At 41.3% G+C, this 14,027-nt stretch overlaps 1 protein-coding gene across 1 annotated transcript in view; it reads right to left on the bottom strand.

The window, feature by feature from the left end:
• LOC131942759 (synaptotagmin-15) overlaps nucleotides 1-14,027 on the bottom strand; it is a gene marked incomplete at its 5' end in the record, with an annotated part of 87,493 nt that overhangs the window by 28,859 nt on the left and 44,607 nt on the right.

Here is a 14,027-nt window from a genome sequence, read left to right as displayed (position 1 = left end):
CTACACTAGCCCACCCACCTTACGATTTCCTACACTATCCCACCCGTCTTACGATTGCCTACACTACACCCACCTTACGATTTCCAACACTACCCCCGCGATTGCCTACACTACCCTACCCATCTTACGATTGCCTACACTACCCCACCCATCTTACAATTTCCTACACTGCCCCTGAGATTGCCTACACTACCTTACCCATCTTACGATTGCCTACACTACCCCACCCATCTTACAATTTCCTACACTGCCCCTGAGATTGCCTACACTACCCCACCCACCTTACGATTGCCTAGACTACCCCACCAATCTTACGATTGCCTACACTACCCCACCAATCTTACGATTGCCTACACTAACCCTGCGATTGCCTACACTACCCCACCCATCTTACGATTGCCTACACTACCCCACCAATCTTACGATTTCCTACACTACACCCACCTTAGGATTGCCTACAATACCCCCACCCACCTTACAGTTGCCTACACTACCCCACCAATCTTACGATTGCCTACACTACCCCAGCGATTGCCTACACTAACCCAGCCATCTTACGACTTCTCAGCCGACAACTCTCGCAGAAAATGTCCCGATTGATATGTGGACCGCCAGATTTACTGGGCGCGCAACTCAATTTACATAGAAATCGAATCGCGGCGCCAGACAATGGCTTCTTGCAGGTCTGCGCTCTCTCTGCCTCTCTCTCTCTCTCTCTCTCTCTCTCTCTCTCTCACCCCACCCCCCCCCTCTCTCTCTCTCTATCTCACTGCCGGCATCTGATTACGTCAATGCAAGATTACGCCGAGTTGACCGATACAAGATCACGAACGTGATCTGGGGGACAGTGCGCGTCACGTGACCACGCCGGCACGTGATCACGTCCATGCCAGATGACGCCGAAAAGGCCGATAACACATTGCGAACGTGATGTCAGTACACTGCTTGTCACGTGATCACCCCTGTGGGAGGGGATTTCTCGAGATCAAGTCACCACAAGATCACGTCACCACAAGATTACCTCACCACAAGATTACCTCACCACAAGATCACGTCACCACAAGATCCCGTCAGCACATTATCACGTCACCACAAGATCACGTCAAAACAAGATCACGACACCACAAGATCACGTCACCTCAAGATCACGTCACCACAAGGTCACGTCACCTCAAGATCACGTCACCACAAGATCCCGTCAGCACATTATCACGTCACCACAAGATCACGTCAAAACAAGATCACGACACCACAAGATCACGTCACCTCAAGATCACGTCACCACAAGGTCACGTCGCCACAAGATCACGTCACCACAAGATCACGTCAACACAAGATCACGTCACCACAAGATCACGTCACCACAAGATCACGTCACCACAAGATCACGTGCCGTGATGTACCTACAGTACCCCAGCATCACGCTGCAGAGATCCGTGACACGGAGGTACTATAAGTACTGTTGTCTCATGTCATGATCACGTGATATCATGCTATCAGCTCAACTATTGACACATTCCTTACAATTAACTTTTGTCGTAAAATCGAGGAATTTTTCAGTCCCTTTTACATTTTAACGTCTGCGTTTAGTTTTTTTTTACACATTCCTTACAATTAACTTTTGTCGTAAAATCGAGGAATTTTTCAATCCCTTTTACATTTTAACGTCTGCGTTTAGTTTTTTTTTTCTTAGCCAATGAAAGAACAGGGATTTCTTTCCATTTCGAATTACTAGTCACAAATTATGTGAGGCTCTCACGCAATACATAGATCGGATTATTCAATTTACGCTGGAAAAATGGTAACAGTATAGGGGGCAGCACCCATATCCCACTGAATGTTTGTAATAGTATAGGGACCAGCACCCATATCCATTTGAGTAGTTGTAATAGTGTAGGGACCAGCACCCATATCCAACTACATGGTTGTAATATTATAGGGACTATCACCCATATCCCACTAAATGGTTGTAACAATGTTGTAACCAGCACCCATATCCCACTGAATAGTTGTAATAGTGTAGGGACCAGCACCCATATCCCACTAAATGGTTGTAACAATGTTGTAACCAGCACCTATGTTGTAACCAGCACCCATATCCCACTAAATGGTTGTAACAATGTTGTAACCAGCACCCATATCCCACTAAATGGTTGTAACAAACCAGCACCCATATCCGACTAAATGGTTGTAACAATGTTGTAACCAGCACCCATATCCCACTAAATGGTTGTAACAATGTTGTAACCAGCACCCATATCCCACTAAATGATTGTAACAATGTTGTAACCAGCACCCATATCCCACTAAATGGTTGTAACAATGTTGTAACCAGCACCCATATCCCACTAAATGATTGTAACAATGTTGTAACCAGCACCCATATCCCACTAAATGATTGTAACAATGTTGTAACCAGCACCCATATCCCACTAAATGGTTGTAACAAACCAGCACCCATATCCCACTAAATGGTTGTAACAATGTAAGGGACAGCACCCTGAACAGTGTAGGGACTAGCACCTATATCCCACTGAATAGGTGTAACAATGTAAGGGACAGCACCCTGAACAGTGTAGGGACTAGCACCTATATCCCACTGAATAGGTGTAACAATGTAAGGGACAGCACCCTGAACAGTGTAGGGACCAGCACCCATATCCCACTAAATGACTGAAACGGAAGTGACTGGCCCGCGCATTAAAATTAATCAATTAGAAATCTTCCTCAAATTATCCTCCCCAAAGAACCCACTCCTGCTATTTCCCATGCGATGGACCCTGACTCGTGTTTTGTGAATAAAATATAACAATCTTTTAAATGTACCGGAGCAAAAATTATCGATTCATTTTTTTTTTTTTAATGAACGACAGCATGGGGCCGCTATTTTTATCTCGAATTTTCGCGCTTGCCTCCCTTGAAGCATTACTCCATCCTGTTGTCGTCTGCCTGTGTTTTTTTGGCTCACGAGATTCGTCTGCTCGATGTTAACTTTTGTTTTCGTGGTTGTTTTTTTTTTTACCCCAACGATGTGAAAAAAAAATTGTATTTGACCCTTGAATTTTGAGGACACGAAGATCACGGTTCCCATTACAAAGAGCTGAATTGTCCCCGTGGAAAAAAAATGGAAAGAGTGAAATAGAGAATCTCACAAAATACGATTAAACTTGATGTCGAATTATGGTTTTTAACACAACATAGTTCAGAGACGCTTTATTGTTTTCCAAAATCTAAGGTTGTACTGCATATATTTCACATAATTAATTTTTTTTTACATTTTTCTTTTCAAAATTCGATACAAATGTCTGTTTTTCACAAAAAATATTGCTTAATTTTATTTTATTTGTTTTAATTGGAGAGCTTATCTTTTTTCCTTCTTTTCTGTGTTTGTAGCAGTGCGTTTCTTTTTGTTTAAATTCTTGCTATCTAGAGTTGTCCAAAAACTAAATAATGAGATTTCAAAGAGCCCGTACTAGTGTTATCAGTTTTGTGATTGTTTTCCCGCTTAAAATATAATAGTACACGAATGTATATTTTATATTCATTGAATTTATTATACGGCAGATGCGTTTCAAAACATTCCTAATATTTAATTCTTATTTTTTTTATTTAATACACACTATTTTGAAATTTTCAGCATTTCGTTTATCAACATTACCTCACTGTAGGATTACCTCCCTCTTTTTATTTACATAGAGTAGCATCCCCTACGTCAAGAGCTTCTTCCCGCGTCTAGCCGATGGATTGAGAATTACAAGGAGGGACATTAGAAGACATTTCGTTACAAGACGCTTGCGTGATGTTTACTTTCCATTCGTGTCTGCGTGACGTATGTCAAATGACATGCGCTAGTGACGTATTTTGCTGACGTGTGTGACTCTATGATGTATTTGATGGACGATTCTCCATGACGTATTTAATTGAGGTGTCTCAATGACGTATTTAATGAACGTGTCTTCATGACGTATTCAATGGGCGAGTTTTAATGGTGAGTGTCTCAAAGTCGTGTTATTAACTTATATTGGTGTGTTTAAACAAGGTTATCTGAACACCTGACTTCTACTGAGTCTAAACGCCTGATCTCAACTGTGTTTGTATTTATACTTGACTTAGCTGTATCCATTCGCTTAACTTTGGCTATGTCTAAAAGGCCTGACTTAAGCTTTTTCTAAACGCCTGACTTCAACTTTGTCTAAACACCTGACTTCAGCTTTATATAATTACCTGACTGCAACTGTGTTTAAACGTCTAACTTCAACTGAATCAAACGCCTGACATCAGCTGTATCTAAACGCCTGACTTCAACTATGTCTAGACGACTGTCTTCAACATAGTACCCACAACATCGCGGCCTTCAACTAAGTGTATCGCGCTTAGAGCGTAACCTAGTTAGATAAGAATGGATTTTTTAAAATTCCGGGCAAATCTTTGAATGTACGCGTAGATCTTCATTTCCATTGGATCAAACCTCGCTTGGTGGGTTGTTGGGAGTTGTCCTTCCATGAATCTCATACAATCGGGTTTGTGGTGTAGAGTGGGGGGGGGGGGTAGAAAGGGGTGGGATAGAGAGGTGTACAGGGGGAGGGATAGAGAGGTGAGGGGGAGTAATAGAGAGGTGGAGGGGGGAGGGGGAGGGATAGAGAGGTGGAGTGGGGTAAAGGGGTGGAGGGGGAGGGATAGAGAGGTTTACGAGGGGGAGGATAGAGAGGGGGAGGTAAAGAGGTGGAGGGGCAGGGATAGAGAAATGTACGGGTGAGGGATAGAGAGGTGTACGGGGGAGGGAGTGATAGAGAAGTGTACGGGGGAGGGATAGAGAGGTGTACGGGGGAGGGAGTGATAGAAAAGTGTACGGGGGAGGGATAGAGAGGTGTACGGGGGGGGGGGGGGGCGAGGGATAGAGAAATGTACTGGGGGAGGGAGGGATAGAGATGTGTATGGAGGGATAGAGAGGTGGAGGGGAGGGGGAGGTAGAGAGGTGGAGAGGGAGGGATAGAGAGGTGTACGGGGGAGGGATAGAGAGGTGGAGGGGGGAGGGGGAATAGAGAAGTGTACGGGGGAGGGATAGAGAGGTGGAGGGGGGAGGTTAAGAGGTGGAGGGGGGAGGGATAGAGAGGGGAGGTTAGGAGGTGGAGGGGATCTCATCGGATCAATCTGTCTGCTCTTGTTGAGAGAAACCGTGTATCAAATCTTGGCGAGCTCTTTTGTACGCGGAGATTCTAAAAGCTGACGAGCATTATTTATGAGGCTACACGAGAACGATTTGCTACGTCTAGCTACAGCTAGCCGCTTTATGCTGCTCGGGTTATGTGGCTATCGCATACATATGTTTTTCGTTTAATATGCGGTGAATGATTTGTATGTGATTTCTGTGAGAGGCTGTTGGCTTGTTGGTTAGTTTGTGTTGTAGGTACGGATATACGTTATTTGATAGGAGAAAACGTCTGTGATTAGTAATGGCCCTTTGTAAGATTTAATTTGTTTGTGTTTGCTAATTTTTTTTCTGTTTGCGCAGTTTTCCGTTGCGCGGTTTTCCGTTTGCGCAAATTTCAGTCACATTTTGATCGAATCTATACTTTGTACTAATCAACCCATGTACGAATTAAGTTACAATTTATATACGAATACGAATTCCGTTAGTTGAAGCATGCACATTTTATATGAATATTCCATTTATATTTGAAACTATGCTATTTGTTTAATACTACACTTTGTATGCGCCTGCATTTTTATACGATCTACACTTTTTGCAATACCCTATACATATTGCGCAAACGTACACTTTTACAAGTTTCATACGAACTTGCACGTCCCCCGCTTTTAGTACGAGCCCACATTATTAATTTTATCTTTTATTTTTATATGAATTTACACCTTACCTACGAACCTACACTTTTTGTTCGAACCTACACTTTTCGTACGAGCATGCACTTTTCGTACGAGCATGCACTTTTCGTACTAGCATACACTTTTCGTACGAGCATGCACTTTTCGTACTAGCATACACTTTTCGTACTAGCATACACTTTTCGTTCGAGCATGCACTTTTCGTACTAGCATACGCTTTTTGTACTAGCATACACTTTTCGTACAACCATACACTTTTCGTACTAGCATACACTTTTCGTACTAGCATACACTTTTCGTACTAGCATACACTTTTCGTACTAGCATACACTTTTCGTACTAGTATACACTTTTCGTACTAGCATACACTTTTCGTACTAGAATACACTTTTCGTACTACCATACACTTTTCGTACTATCATACACTTTTCGTACTACCATACACTTTTCGTACTAGCATACACTTTTCGTACTACCATAAACTTTTCGTACTAATATACACTTTTCGTACTAGCATACACTTTTCGTACTAGAACACACTTTTCGTACTACCATACACTTTTCGTACTATCATACACTTTTCGTACTATCATACACTTTTCGTACTAGCATACACTTTTCGTACTACCATAAACTTTTCTTACTAGCATACACTTTTCGTACTAGCATACACTTTTCGTACGAGTCTCTACATTTCATACTACCTTAGAGTTTCTGCACTACCCCAACACATGACGCAGAGACCAGAAATTGTACACAGGGAAGCCAAAGGAGGCGTGTCAAGACAGGAGCCGTGGGGTATCCACGACAGGGAGGGAGGGGGGGGGGGTGGGGAAGAAATACAAAGGCGTTATATTACTAAAAGTCATTCATTTTTTTTTTTATATTTTCAATTTATTTTTGTAATTTGAAGCGAACAAAACAACTCAGCTGTCTGTGTATTATTATTTTTTTAAGTTTTCAAGTTTTAAATTTCTGCTACGTCGTGGTGCAATGTCCTTAAATTTTGCACTATTTATTTTAAGGGGTAATCAACAGAAAGTGAATAGGTCCAACTGCATTTTGTAAAAGTTTCGCTTTTGATTTAAATCAGTGGTTAATTTGCACTCAGTTAACAAAACTGGCTTTTGAAATTCAACACGCATTTGAAAAAAAACTGGCAATATGAAAAACATAACCATTGGGAAAAAAACTGGCCATGAGTACCAAGCTAGCAATAATAAAACTGGTAACTGGGAAAACAGGCAATTTTGAATAATTACCATAAGTATTAAATCGGCAATAGGAAAACTGGCAATTTAAAAAAAAACTGGCCATAGTAATAAAATTGGCAATTGGAAAGCCTAAATGTAAGAATAAAGCTGTCTATACACCGTAAGTTTCCTTTCGAACCTAACGGTCAATTGAGCAGGTAAAGTAGAGTTTACTTAGAGTCAACATTACGCCCAGCCGCCTTTACTTTCCATAACGGAAACAATGTGTCTTTCAGAGATGTGAAGACGTTCTACGTTTTAGAACCCGGATTAGAACTGGAGACTTTCAGGTTGGCAGTCGTATGCTCATTCGACTACTCTGTCCCATTGCTATACACCGTGCCATATGTAAAATCTTGGCCCAGAAAGTATAACTGATATATACTCCGTGCAATATGTAAAGTCTTACCCCAGAATGAAGAACTGATTTCCCAGAAAGTAAAACTGATTTCCAAGAAAGTAAAACTGATCTATACTCCTTGCAATTTATAAAATCTTGCCCCAAAAAGTAAAACTAATGTATAAACCGTGCAATGTGTAATACTTGCCCCAGAAAGTAAAACTGATCTATACACCGTGCCATGTGTAATATTTACCCCAAAAAGTAAAACTAATGTATCCACAATGCCATGTGTAATACTTGCCCCAAAAAGTATAACTAATGTATACACCGTGCCATGTGTAATACTTGCCCCAGAAAGTAAAACTAATGTATCCACAATGCCATGTGTAATACTTGCCCCAAAAAGTATAACTAATGTATACACCGTGCCATGTGTAATACTTGCCCCAGAAAGTAAAACTGATCTTTACACCGTGCCATGTGTAATACTTGCCCCAGAAAATAAAACTAATTTCTTCCTGATTGAGAGTTCCCGTGGGGCCATGCAAATTGCATGACCTGGTTCAGCCGAGCGTGAAAAAGCTGTCTAATATGAAATCATGGAGCGGTTAACGTCACGTGGTGGCCGTGTGGGCGGAGTTTTCTTGAGCATTCTATTTCAGGCATGTTTGACTTGTAACAGCCACACTGGATAAACCACTGATGTCCACTTTTTGTAATTTTTGTGTTAGTGCCATATACTCATGTTATGCTTGTGTATATATATATATATACTAGATAAATGGCCCGTTGAGGAAGGGTACAACGGGCGCTAGGCTGATAGTGCTGTCTCTTTTCTCTAAACTAAAACCATCCCACCCCCCCCCCACACACCCCCACCCCCCCCACCCCACACACACCACCCCCACCCCCACCCCCCACCCCCACACACACCTCCACCCCCCACACACAACCCACCCCCACCCCCACCCCCACCACCCCCACCCCCCCACACACCTCCCCCCACCCACCCCCACCCACCCACCCCCACCCCCCAAAAAAACATGTCTACCGTCCCATTCAACGAAATATAATTATATACTTTTTCCAGTGTCCGCCCCCTTCCCGAAAATTCTACCCCCGCCCCCGAAAACCTCAAGTACCCCCTGCCCCTCTCCGGGGAGGAAAAAGTCTGAAAGAAACACTGGTGTCGCGCTTAGCCACTACGCGAAGAATTGCATTAAAGAAATTGCGAGAAAACCACTTTTTAGATTAGACACATTAATTAGGTGGTAATTTTATTATAGAGTATCGATGAGGAAACCACCCCACCCCACCCCCCCCCACACACACACCTCCACACACCACCCACCCCCACCCCCACACACACCACCCCCACCCCCACCCCCCACACACCACCCGCCACCCCCCCCCCCCCACACACCACCCACCCCCACCCCCACACACACCACCCCCACCCCCACCCCCCACACACCACCCGCCACCCCCCCCCCCCACACACCACCCCCCACCCCCCCACCACCCCCCCCGCCACCCCCCACCTCCCACCCCCCACCCCCCACTCCCAAAAAAATCATGTCTACCGTCCCATTCAACGAAATATAATTATATACTTTTTCCAGTGTCCGCCCCCTCCCAGAAAATTCTACCCCCGCCCCCGAAAATTTCAAGTACCCCCACCCCTCTCCGGGGAGGAAAAAGTCTGAAAGAAACACTGAAACCAACCCACCCCCCACACACCACCCCCCACCACCCCCCCACACACCACCCCCACCCCCCCCCACACAACACCCCCACCACCCCCCCCCCCCCCACACCCCCACCCCCCCCCCCCCACCCCTCCACCACCCCCACCCCCAAAAAAAAACATGTCTACCGTCCCATTCAACGAAATATAATTATATACTTTTTCCAGTGTCCGCCCCCTCCCAGAAAATTCTACCCCCGCCCCCGAAAATTTCAAGTACCCCCACCCCTCTCCGGGGAGGAAAAAGTCTGAAAGAAACACTGAAACCAACCCACCCCCCACACACCACCCCCCCCCCCCCCACACCCCCCCCACACACACACACACACCCCCCCCCACCCCTCCACCCCCCCCCCCCCCCAAAAAAAACATGTCTACCGTCCCATTGCAAGAAAACCACTTTTTAGATTAGACACATTAATTAGGCGGTAATTTTGTTATAGAGTATCGATGAAGAAATTTCTTTTGAGTTGGGGAGGGGGGGGGGGGCTCAGACGTTCTTACGCGGGGGGTGGGGCTTCGCCCCTACCCGAAGAATTGTATGCAAGAAACTCTTCACGCAAACCATTTAGATTAGACAACATTTCCTTTTTATTATTCCATGTTTACGCGATAATCAATGACGTCAGTGCACTAAATGTGGCGACGTCATACTTCGTCTTTCGTTTCACTGTGAGAGTTTTTATTTTCCTTATGTTTTCTCTAGAGCGTTCTTGTCAGAATTTTTGCTTATGTTTTCTCTAGAGCGTTCCTTTTTTGCTTATGTTTTCTCTAGAGCGTTCCAGAGCGTTCTTGTCAGATAGATAGATACACAGACAGCGAAACTATTAGTATTGATATATATATATATATATATATATATATATATATATATATATATATATCACGTAAAACACTATGAAAGCGTAAAACCACCTCGATCCCCTCAATATTTAGGATTTTAAAATCATGCCACAATGGAACAGTAAGGGATCTCAAACACAAAATCTCATTTTTTTTTCTCAAAATAAGAAAACTGTGACAACTGTGGTTTATCCATTGTGGTTTTAGTATGTTTTTCTTCAAAGTTAGGTTTCGTGCTTGTTTATGTGTGCATGTGTATGTATATCAGTGCTTAAGTTCCCAGATAGCAGTCACATTTTTACAGCGATACGTCACTTTTTCTATACTAACGCAGTGTGGCGTTATCAACAAATGGAAGTTGTTTTTATTTTAAAAACTAAATCCATGATGTAGAAAAAGACTTACAGAACTCAAACCTAACCCATACTAGTTTTAATATTTGCGCCTATACCTACTACAATATAAAGGAGGCCTATTAAATCATATATGTAAAAGTTGCCCTATTTGAACGTGACAGTTCAGGGGCAGATGAAGTAGAGTTTATCTGTTTCTGTGACCGACCTCATGAAGAGATTACTTTGGTCAGCGCTATGCCCAACCGCCTTTACTCTCCATAACGTGAATAAGGTACTCATCAAAAGATGGGTGAACTCAAATCAAATATAATCACACTAGGCATGCTGCCCAGCTTCGCTTAGGCTTTCGAAAACATTGAGAATTTGAATGCTTAATTAATTCGCCCGAAGGTCGGTCTACGACCTCAAGAGTTATGAAGAGGTTCCTCCGTGGACATTTTTTTTCGATTTATAGCTCATATAAGGTACCGGTCAGTCGAGGTCAGTTTTGACCCCCACATCGTAGACTTTTCGGCCAACCGGCCCCCGTGTTCTGTCGCACCAAGGCAAGATCATGCCAAATTTGAAGCGCCTGCGGCGCCGGGAAGTGCCCTATCGGACACCCGACAATCTAGATCTAGATCTAGATTCCTAAAAGAATTTTTTTTTTAAATTTAGCCCGAGCATAATAAAAAAGAATACATTGACTTGCTGTGTCTCGAACCCGCACCACCTGCGTGGTTTAATGTACACTAACATCTCCGCTATTTAGGCACCTTATAAAATACGGAGAATGAAACACGTATTTTAAAATCTTAACTTACGCGAATATGCCTATTCTTTCAAATTAATTTTTTATCCCAAATTAGCCAGTTCCAAACAAAGATTTTGTATAAAATAAATAAGTCTTGAAATAGTTTAGTCCTAATATAGACATTTATTTTTGGAATTGATTTTAGAGAAGTTAGAGTCTAAATCTAGATCTTAGCGTCTACGTCTAGATCTAGTTATTGCGTAGATTTAGATTTAGATTTAGTCTAGATCTAGAATCTCTAGATCTAGAATCCAAATACATAAAATAAATTTTATGAGTTTAGGCCGGAAAAATTGTATTGTATACATTTCATAGTGTACGTAGATCTAAATCAAATTTGAATGAAATAGTTCATTTCTTTTCATTCTTAACACGGCAGATGACGTCATTAGTTAATGTATAAGCAATAGTGACGTCACAGTTTTATGCGTTCTTTTTCACATATATTAATGCTTTTCCGGTTGCATAAATAATACTGTTTCTCTACATTCGAATACGCCTTAAATTTTTATTTTTCTTCTTTAAGTAAAATTGTGGTTATACATTTAAAACATCTAACATATTATTTTCAACAAAAGTCCGTAAAACATTCTCGATATATCGCTGCCGATTCTGACGTGATGTCCGGCGAAAATTTTTTGCGGACAGAGAAAGAGAGAGAGAGAGAGAGAGATGTGCGCACATTGGGCTTTTATAAATTAGGATATGTCTGTGTATTGAAATAAAATAATACTTAACAATACATATTTTATACACACAATTTTTATTTATCCATTGCGTGAGGTACCATAGACCTTCTACGCCACTGGGATTTCGTAAACAGATAGGTTTTATGATAATGTAATCGCGCGCGTCCTCTAGGTCAATATAGACAGCCATTTTGACCCACATTTGGCTTGCAGACGATATCTCACATCCGGTTATAAGCGAGCCAATCATGTCGTCGTCAAGCCGTATAAATTCGAGAAGATTCGTTCCAATTTCGCTAAGAAAGCATAACAGTACGATATTGAGTTTTCTCATTCCATCTAAGATATCTTTTAGCTGGAATATCCTAGGCATCTGTCATTAATTAAATGATGTTGTTCTAAAATGAGAATGAAACGAAACCAAATGTCGCAACAACAAACAATGAAGATATTTTCTTTGTTTTTAGTTGAAATTAATCTAAGGACGAATTGCATGCTGGTCAGTGGTTAAGGATCAGCGGTGACAGGCATATGTTTAAAAATCTGGCCATCGTTGTCTTGTGCCTGTCCTTGTTTTGTTTTGCCGTGAATCCTTTCTGGCATTTTTTTTATTGTTCTGTTGATTTGTTGTTTAGTTTAGAGTGTTTGTTTTGTATGTTTGTTGTTGTTGTGTTTTGTTTGTTGTTGATGGTGTATGTGTCTGTTTAATTTTTTTCTTAGTGTAGGTCAGTTCAATAGTTTAGTTCATTTTCAAAATTTAATTTACACGCCTTTTGTAAACCTTGTTTTTTTTTTTTTTTTTTTTTTTTTTTTTTTTTTTTTTTTTTTTTTTTTTTTTTTTTTTACTGTATAGCGCTGTTTAGGTCCGTGTTCTAGAAGTGTGTTAAACCCATTGATAGTAGCATTAAGTACTATCAGATAATTGGCCAAGCTGTGCCGTCCAGTAGATGTTATATTAAGCTGAATGTTTGGATATTGTTCTAAACAAGTATGAGTTGAAACATACTTTATGATGATATTTCTAAACCCCAGGCTATTTGTGATTCTCATTTTATCAACGGATTTAAAAAAATTCCTCTTTAGACCTAGCGATTCTTTGGGCACATGAAGTGGATTTTATAATGTTTCTTGACCTCTCCATATGAAGGGATGGTGTGGTCAACAATTTGCCCAGCCGCCTTTACTTTCCCTAACATGAGTTAGTTACTTATCAGAGCTGGGTGGACTCTGGGACGTTTTATTACTTTTACTGTTGGCGAGATTATATTGCCTGTAGCTTTTATTTAAGCTTTCTGACACTTATTTATTTCTCTTATTTTATCGGTTGAACGGAAAATAAATTGAAAAGTGTTCAACCTTCAGTATGTTTCAATTATACTATGCACTACAGTACTACATACGACCTAAATCTATGTGTATCTTGAAATACAGCTAGCTTTATCTGATAAAGAAATCAGTTTGAAGACGAGGAAGCCATTGTATTGAAACGTCATTGGTAATTGTTTTGACTTGCTTGACTGCTTACACATTCTGTGATGCGTTTTTTTTTTTTTAAACATAAAGCATCTTCTTTTTTCGTTCTTAATTCTAGTGTTGGAAGGGATCGAACACAATTACATATTGAGTGTCAACCTGTTATGCGCCATTTAGCCTGCTCACACATGAAACGAAAATGAAAGATATAATCCCAAAACCCCATGTCTCCGTCCAACCATGTATGATTTTCTAACCCAAAACCTTAACTTTATAGTTATTTCTATGAGCGATATCCGTATAACTGTGTATCATTTTCTAACCCTAAACCTTAACTTTATAGTTATTTCTATGGGCGATATCCGTATAACCGTGTATCATTTTCTAACCCTAAACCTTAACTTTATAGTTATTTCTATGAGCGATATCCGTATAACTGTGTATCATTTTCTAACCCTAAACCTTAACTTTATAGTGTTATTTCTATGCGCGATGTCGGTATAACATTGTATCATTTTATAACCCTAAACCCTAACTGTATAGTGTTATTTCTATGAGCGATATCCGTATAACCTTGTATCATTTTATAACCCTAACCCTTAACTTTAAATCCGTATAACCGTGACTCATTTTATAACCCTAACCCCTAACTTTAAATCCTTCTAACCCTAACTCATTTCATAACC

Source organism: Physella acuta, unplaced genomic scaffold (genome assembly GCF_028476545.2).
Source record: "Physella acuta isolate Inbredline_101_S28 unplaced genomic scaffold, ASM2847654v3 ptg000425l, whole genome shotgun sequence".
NCBI lineage: Eukaryota > Metazoa > Mollusca > Gastropoda > Physidae > Physella > Physella acuta.
Note: the sequence above shows the minus strand (reverse complement) of the source record. Positions and strands in the feature narration are given on the sequence as shown.